Source organism: Pygoscelis adeliae, unplaced genomic scaffold (genome assembly GCF_000699105.1).
Source record: "Pygoscelis adeliae isolate BGI_AS28 unplaced genomic scaffold, ASM69910v1 Scaffold68, whole genome shotgun sequence".
NCBI lineage: Eukaryota > Metazoa > Chordata > Aves > Sphenisciformes > Spheniscidae > Pygoscelis > Pygoscelis adeliae.
The window spans coordinates 4212981-4221451 of NW_008825501.1; positions in this window are offsets into that span (position 1 = coordinate 4212981).

Sequence of the window (8471 nt, forward strand, 5' to 3'; positions counted from 1 at the left end):
CAAAGAGTGGGCAAATGTCCAAGTCCAGTCCCCCAAAAGAAGGGAGGCACCACAACGCTGTCAGACCACTGGAGGTTCACTTACACTGGTGTGCTGGGGAATAAAGCACTGCTGTGACCACACTGCTGCCTGAACTAAGTGATGTTTACTTGCTACACTCAAAACTCTGGTTATGGTGGAGATACGGACCAAAATAGGATGGGCTGAAGCACAAATGTAGATATGGCCTAATGGTTGATTTAAACACCCTTCTCTGGGCTGTCCAAACATACCAGCCCTGTTTTAAGATTTAACTGCTTGTCATACAGAGACTCCATGCTTCTTTCCAAAGGAAGTTGACCCCTTTACATTGTAGGTGCTATAAATCAAAACAAATAAAGCTTTGCAGTGTGGGCCTGTTTCAGCATGGGACTGTATTTTCGGGGCTGGCAAATAGCCAGAGAAAAGCCCCAGCCTGAAGCAATGAAAATGAAGAGAGAAGCCAAGGCAACCTGAAAGCCAGTAGCTGCCTGCCCACCTGCACCAGGATACAGCAGATTGGGAACACTCTATTACAGAGGTTCAAAAGCCACTGGTTGTTTGATGCTGACACCTCTCTCCTATCTGTAGCTGGTAAATCACATTACATGAAACTAAAGGTTTTTTAAAGGTCAAACATCCATCCTTCACCAAGGTGCTCCACGGCACTGGTGTGATTACAGTAAACTGCAATCCCATCCCCATGAATAGCTGGGGGTGACCTCTGGTACAAGTACAAGGTATGGTTTGCAGTCGTTCTTTCTGGAGTCCCATGGAGACACCTCAACCACTAATCACATTTCTCTGCCTCTAAGAAAGCAGTAAATCCCTTCCTGGAGTCACTTTTCCATATCTGCATTTCCTGACATAGCCACAGAGACACTTTTCCTTTGCACACAGATGGGCTGAAGCACAAATGTAGATATGGCCTAATGGTTGATTTAAACACCCTTCTCTGGGCTGTCCAAACATACCAGCCCTGTTTTAAGATTTAACTGCTTGTCATACAGAGACTCCATGCTTCTTTCCAAAGGAAGTTGACCCCTTTACATTGTAGGTGCTATAAATCAAAACAAATAAAGTTTTGCTGTGTGGGCCTGTTTCAGCATGGGACTGTATTTTCGGGGCTGGCAAATAGCCAGAGAAAAGCCCCAGCCTGAAGCAATGAAAATGAAGAGAGAAGCCAAGGCAACCTGAAAGCCAGTAGCTGCCTGCCCACCTGCACCAGGATACAGCAGATTGGGAACACTCTATTGCAGAGGTTCAAAAGCCACTGGTTGTTTGATGCTGACACCTCTCTCCTATCTGTAGCTGGTAAATCACATTACATGAAACTAAAGGTTTTTTAAAGGTCAAACATCCATCCTTCACCAAGGTGCTCCATGGCACTGGTGTGATTACAGTAAACTGCAATCCCATCCCCATGAATAGCTGGGGGTGACCTCTGGTACAACTACAAGGCATGGTTTGCAGTCATTCTTTCTGGAGTCCCATGGAGACACCTCAACCACTAATCATATCTCTGCCTCTATAAGAAAGCAGTAAATCCCTTCCTGGAGTCACTTTTATATCTGCACATCCCCTGACATAGCCACAGAGACACTTTTCCTTTGCACACAAGAGGAAACGACTCTTCTCCCTACTTCCACCCCTTCCCCACTCCAGGCAGATGTCCCTTAGACAACTTTCTTTTATTAAGAGATGATCTGGGCTTTGAATGAGGCTACAGAGCTCTGCCTGCTTTCCCTTCATGTAACTAACATTGTGATACCATTTGGAAATGTCTTTGAGAAGCAAGGTGAGGACTTTTCCACCTGAACATTCCAGTTTCCAACAGCACATTCCTCCGGTCCCAAATACACTAGGGCAGCAACTGCCCCATGGGTCTAAAAGCATGCGAGGTGTTCACATTCGTGGTCCCAAGAAGAACCCACACATCACAGGGGTTTAGCAGGTGGGGAAACACATACCACTGGGTGCTTCAGTGCAATGTGCAAACGTTGCCCAAGCAGCTTGCCCAAGCTTGTGCACAGCATCACTTGGAGAAGGAAGCTGCTGATGCTGTTGCCTAGGAAAGTCCCTTAGCAAACTTCTTTTGAAACTACCAGGCTTGTCCTACCACTCCAGAGCCAATGAAATAGGAACAGGCCACAGTCTCAAGTTAATCAGCTGTGGAGTCTGAAAATGCCTTTTGGAATAGCACTGCTGTCCTACTTATTGAGGAAATCAGCCCTTAAAACAGGTTTCAATCCCATAGCTTCCCTCTCACTACAGTAAGCACTCACAATAGAGCAAACATATATATAAAAAAAAAACATTTGGAAGATATCAAATCAGAGCCTTTGTGCTCCATTTATTAAGGGAATGAGGTCACTCTGGTGCCTCATAGAATCATCAAATGGTTTGGGTTGGAAGGGACCTTTAAAGGTCATCTAGTCCAACACCCCTGCAGTGAGCAGGGACATCTTCAACTGGATGAGGTTGCTCAGTCTCTTTGCACACTTGCACTCAGCACTGGTATTGTACAAGCTTTTGTTAGTGCCCAACCAACCTTAAACATTCCTACATTGCTGCTGAGGAACCTGTATAGCACTATTACTGGTAAACACACAAGGGGTTCTGGTGGCAAGAAACACCTCGGTAGCAAACATCCTCTCACCATGGCATTCATAAATCATCCTGAATTCTGGGTCTCAGTCTCCTAAATTCTGAACTTGGCATGGACTACCTCAAGTGAGCACAGACTGGGGAAGGAATTTCCTTGCACACATACAGGTAAGCATGTCCTTTTCCTGTAAGCAGCAGCCTTGCAGTGTGCAGTGCTTTAACATGAGATATGATAAGCACAGGTTCAGATTCTTCTTCTGTTCAGCTCGAAGATGGGATTTGTCCCCTGAGACTCCCATGACACAGAAGATGGCCCTGATTATACAGTCGTAGAGCAGGCCAGGGAGATATTCACAACTGTTCTCATTGATCTGCCTCGTTATGTTTAAAAGGTGGAAATAGAAATGGAAACAGGGAGCAAATGAATCCATAACTTCTCCTAGGAGACCCAGACTCCTAACACTGCTCCCATGAATGTGATGTACATTGTACAGCACACAGGACACCTCACTGGGAGAAAGGGACACAGACTGCCCCCCTTGGTACACCTTAGTCCGCTACTCAGGGCACTCTCTTGGGGCGTATGCATTGCTGGGTTGCAGCTACTGCTTTCAGCCCTTAAAAAGAAGAGGTACGAACACGCAAATTTGCAGGCAGCTGGTGAGTGGGTGGATTAACTCTCCCCAGTGGGGAATCACAGCATGACGTCCCAGAAATGGGTGCTTCTCCTCCTCAGAGAGACAGAGGCCCTAAACTTCTCCTCACCCTTTGAGGCACATCGGATCAAGTGTTTTACTTTTTCCATATACAGCACAGAGAATGCAATTGCCTAATTCAGGGGTTTGTTTCCTACCAGATAGCAAAGCACCACAAATTAGGCATCACAACTGTGATGCCTCCTTTGTGAGTCCCTCCTCCAGAGGGTAAGGGAGACAATTCCACTTCAGTGAGCTACAGAACAGTCTCCAAAACTGGAATGGTTGTCAGAAAGCACATTGTACACAGATCCTCCTACCAACTCCTACACAAAAATATTACCTTTTTTCATCTAGAACAAAGAGCTGTAAGGTGAGACAATGGGCCTAGCAGTATTAGTGAACTGTCTGTCATCGAGTGTTAGACGTTAGCAATATCTTTTTTAAGCCAAGCCAATAGAAGTCCCCAGCCACTGTTACAATGGCATACAAGCACAGATGAAAAGTGTCAGCCTAATTTTTCCCTGTTTTAACTCCTTCCACTTGGTCTGTTCTGTTATTGCTGCTTTCTGGAGCAGCCCCAAAGCATGCCAGAGCGCATGAATTTCTCACGATAATCCTTGCATCACATTTCACAGAAGTGCACTAGAGTTGGCTCTGGGGAGCAGCCTGGTTTGGTTTGAGGGCAGGCAACCAGGAGACTGATGACAAAGAGATACTTGCCCCTCTGGACCCAACTCTCCCAACCTCAAGGGACGGCTATCCAGAACATTTGCATTAGCGTTCCACAGCCCAAATGCCAAAGACAAAGGGGATCTGAGTCCCTGTGCATACCTCTGCTAGCAGATAAGCAGCAAGCAGACAAGTTTAGCATATGAGAAGAAACATGAGATTGGACTGAGACACATAGCAACCTGAGAAGAGCAGGCTGGCCCTATGTGTGGTACCAGTTATTAGCCTTCTCTGCCCAGTATGAGCACCTCAGTCAGGAGGTGGTTTGGTGGGTGAATGTCAAAACTCCTGTTCTGATGACTGGGTTGCACAGAGCAGTCCAAGCCAAAACAAGATAAAAAACCAGAGAGCTACCTGGCTCTGTGGATTAATCTCTGCAGTTTAAGCAGTTGTCGTCCTATATCTGGTGTATTTATTTTCAGTTTCCAGCCCAAAAGTCTGATCTTAAAGCTTTACTAAGCAAGCATTTTCTCTCCTTGACTACCAAGCTTTTGCAGTGCTGGGAGAGAGCTGAGTTTGGGTGAAATACTGGACATTTAAGATATTTTATTTTCCTAGAGGTAGGAAATCCATGTAAAGCAACACACTTGCCTGAAAGACGTACAGTCCAGATCCAGTTTAATCGAAGACTGGGGAATTTTTTCTTCCATGAAGGGGCTGATACCACCAATTGTTGAATTTTAGGAACGGGTTTCATCCATCAGATTAAAGGAGCACTCCCTCCCCACTAACTGCAAACAGTGAAGAAAAGTGGGTAGATGTCTGTGCAGCTGGGGACAGCTGGGATGAGAGGACAAACTTGGTCTGACTGGACCTTGCTTTGCCTCTATACCAGATCATTAGTGATAGCTACTTGCCATCCAGCTGGTCAGTAAGCCTTCCTCTGAGAAATCTTTTGACAGTCCTAAATCAGAGGGGTCTACATCACTGCTCATTAGCCCAGCTGGTGCTTTTGCTGCATTTTTAGCAGAGAAGCCAAGAAAAGAGTGAGATCTCACTTCTCAGGGATTAGTCCTCCAGGGCTTGCACACACAGATTTGCCTCATCTGTCCTACAGGTGACGGACGGATGGTCATGACTAAGCATTACACCTGCCTGAATTAGGAAACACTTCACTTCGGTGAGGATGGAAACCACTAAATCTCAACTGGGAGGTAGCAACTGAGAGAAGCCAGGTACAGCAGGAAGTAAAACAGATTAGCCATGGTTTGTACTTACCATTTGAAATAGCCTCAGTGAGTGCACACATGGTGAGGTTCTGGGTACTGAAGAGAAGTGCTGGATTTTCTGTGCACCTCTTCCCTGCGCTGAGCAGTAGCAACTTCCAGCCAAGCGGCTTGAGGTGCTTTAAGACAAAGAGACTGTAGGTTCACAGAAAACAGGTTTCAGGGCTGTCAGTCTGGCTTCTTTCCCTGTCCAGAAAAGCTATTTCAAAGACAAAGACAAGTACAGATCAGTTCAATAAAACAAAATTGGAATACGAGCCAGAGGGGCAGTTATTGCTCATTCTCACCTGGCAGGAACAGAAATGATATGGAACAGGGACTTTGAGAACTTCAGCCATTTGACTGCATGACTAAACTGTACAAAGTGACTGATGTGGAGACTGAGTAGGTGTGACGGTGGCATGGATAATTGCGCGTGCAAAATAGATAATGAAGCTCTTGTATGACCTGTGCTGGTCACTGTGAAGTTGCACAATTTTCATGGTAACTAGAAATGCAAATGAAGAAGGCACTCTGCTCCTCAAATTTTTCCAGTGGCTGGTCGTTTGTGAAGCTCCTCCTGGGATTTTGCAAGTGGTGTTGTCAAAAGCCTTCAGCAATGACCTCTTTCTGCAGCAAAAAAGTTAACAGGAAAATTTACAACTGCTTTCAGTGAACACCTTACAAAAGTCAACAAGAAACTGCAATTTCTTTCCAATGTAAAGGTCATTTAGCATTGGATACAGGCATTTTAGTGTGCCAAAGGAGCCAGAATATCCTGTCCCAACATGCCCGTCTTTTACCCAAGAAAAACCATGATTGGTGTGACAAGTTGTAACAGACAAACAGCTACACTCTGCCATTCTTCTGTGTGAAAAACCCCTTTAGCCCCTTACTTTATCAGGCCTAAAGTCATTCCTTTGGCAATAATATCAACAGAAACCTCTGCATTTTTCTTCCAACAGTTAAATTATTTATGAGCTTTGAAAAGAATCCCACTTTGTCTTCTAACCCTAGTTTTGCATATATACATGTCTTTTTCCATGTTGACCCCTGTGAATTCTTCAGCTAAAATATGCATTCATTAGAAAAACATTTCAGGGTATTTTTTTCTCTCCTCTTTATCTACTTGTTTGAATATGTTGTAAAGTTGATTAATGCTGCATTCTAATATCTTTTTTTTTTTTTTTTTTTTTTTTTTTTTTCTGGAGCTCTTTTTACCTGCCTCAAACAAAAAATAAAACTCAAAAGCCAAACAACACAAGTTGCAATGTCACACCTTCACAACCCTTTCCTTTCCTTGGCCATCCGTTGTTCCTCTTCTAAGAGGGTGGACACATGGGCAAAACTTGTGTCAATGAACAGACAGAGTCATGGGTTTCTTCTAAAGCCCCCTTCCTTACGCTTCCGGTAACCTGCTTAGTTTTTAGCATCTCTCTGACTAGAATAGTTTGGGGAGATTTATGACAGCAATTCTTCTGGTTACTTTCACGATGTGTTTTGCACTATTCTCATCTATTGCTCTGCCAACATGCATCATTTATTTAATACCAGTCAGTAGCCACATTAAACTTTTTTTTTTTTTTTTTTTTTTTTGAGGACATTTCCTCCTGTACCTGGGGAAATTGTGCAGGTAAATAAAGTCTGAGCCAACATTCTTGGACCTGCCTTTTCCGCCTCCATCCAAAGCTTTCCATGGGCATCAATCGTCCTTGAACCAGGATTCTTCTCATTTTAATTATGCTAATATCACCATAATTTCATTCTTGTTAACAGCAATTGAGTTTCAGTCTCTGCAGATGGTGGAGCTGGACAGTTACCAAGTCATATGCTATCTTGAGAGGAGTGTATGGACCAGTGCTTAGCCTATGGCAGTGTTACTCATCGTTTCTGGGTTGTATCGCTTCACTTTACCCATTTGTGAAATGACATATGCCTTTGCCTCATATTGGTTTTGAGGTTCACAAAGGAGGTTTTTAAAAATACAAAAGAGACTCCATTGTCCAACTACTTTATTCTTGTTAAAATACTACCTTGTCTGCTTTGGTAACTTCAGGTGAAAGCTATATAGGAAATATGTTATCGATTTAAAGTGTGACTACAAAGAAGATGGAGGCTCTCTCTTCACACGGAGACACATGGAGAAGATAAGGGAGCTACAAGTTGCACCAGGAGAGATTTAATCTCTATATAAGAAAGAAATTTTTTACAGTGAGAATAATCAATCACTGGAACAACCTCTCCAGGGATGTGGTAGAGTCTAAATCACTGGAGGTTTTCAAGATGCAATTGGACAAGGTGCTAGATAATCTCATCTAGGTTCCCTTTCCCTTGAAAGGTTGGACCAGGTGATCTTTCAAGGTCCATTCCAACCTGGGATGCTCCATGATTCTATGATTCTATGATTGCTATAGATGTGCGTATGACACTACTATGGACACCACGCCCCTGAACTTCCCCAACAGAGCAGGTATAGAACCCAAATCACAGCAATGCTGATGGGAAGGGACCTCTGGCAGCTCTGTCTTCTGCCTATGCCCCTTGTTATTCTCATGAAATAAAACTATCAAAGGCTCTGTAGGTAGATTTGCACAACCTCAATTATACCTATGTTGTGGGACAGGCATCCAATGCAGCCCTCTCCTCATCATTGTCCAATCTGGTAGATCTACAAGGGCTTACTGCATCACCTTTCTGGACTGGGTTTCTTTTCAGGAAAACCAGTGTGGGTAGGGACGGTGCTGAGCACAAAAGTATTTACCCAGAGAAGTGCTGGGGTGCACAGAGGAGCAAGGACTTCAGTGCACATGGTGGGGAACTACTCTGCCCCACACAGTAGTTCCAGTTCCACCCAGAAGTGGTTTCCCACATGCATAGTGGATAGCTTATCACTGGCTGCCCTCATCAGGCCAAGTCCAGCCTTACTACCTGTGAATTGAAGCCAGGACATGATGCATGCACAGCCCTGATTCTAGAACTCATCTCTAAGCTGAGAGAAGGGTGACTTGAGGAACGGTCACTACCCTTGACTGACATGCAGGGAAGCTTGAACTTAGACCTGGCTACAGGTCAAAAATCAGTACAGTGTAGACCAAACTGCACCAGTCCTGCAGGAAGGGCTTGACATTGTGACTGCAAGCATGAAGAATGATATTACATGGATTCAATGTTTTTTTTAATGCTAGGTACAAAGTCTGGTATAGCTGATAGAAAT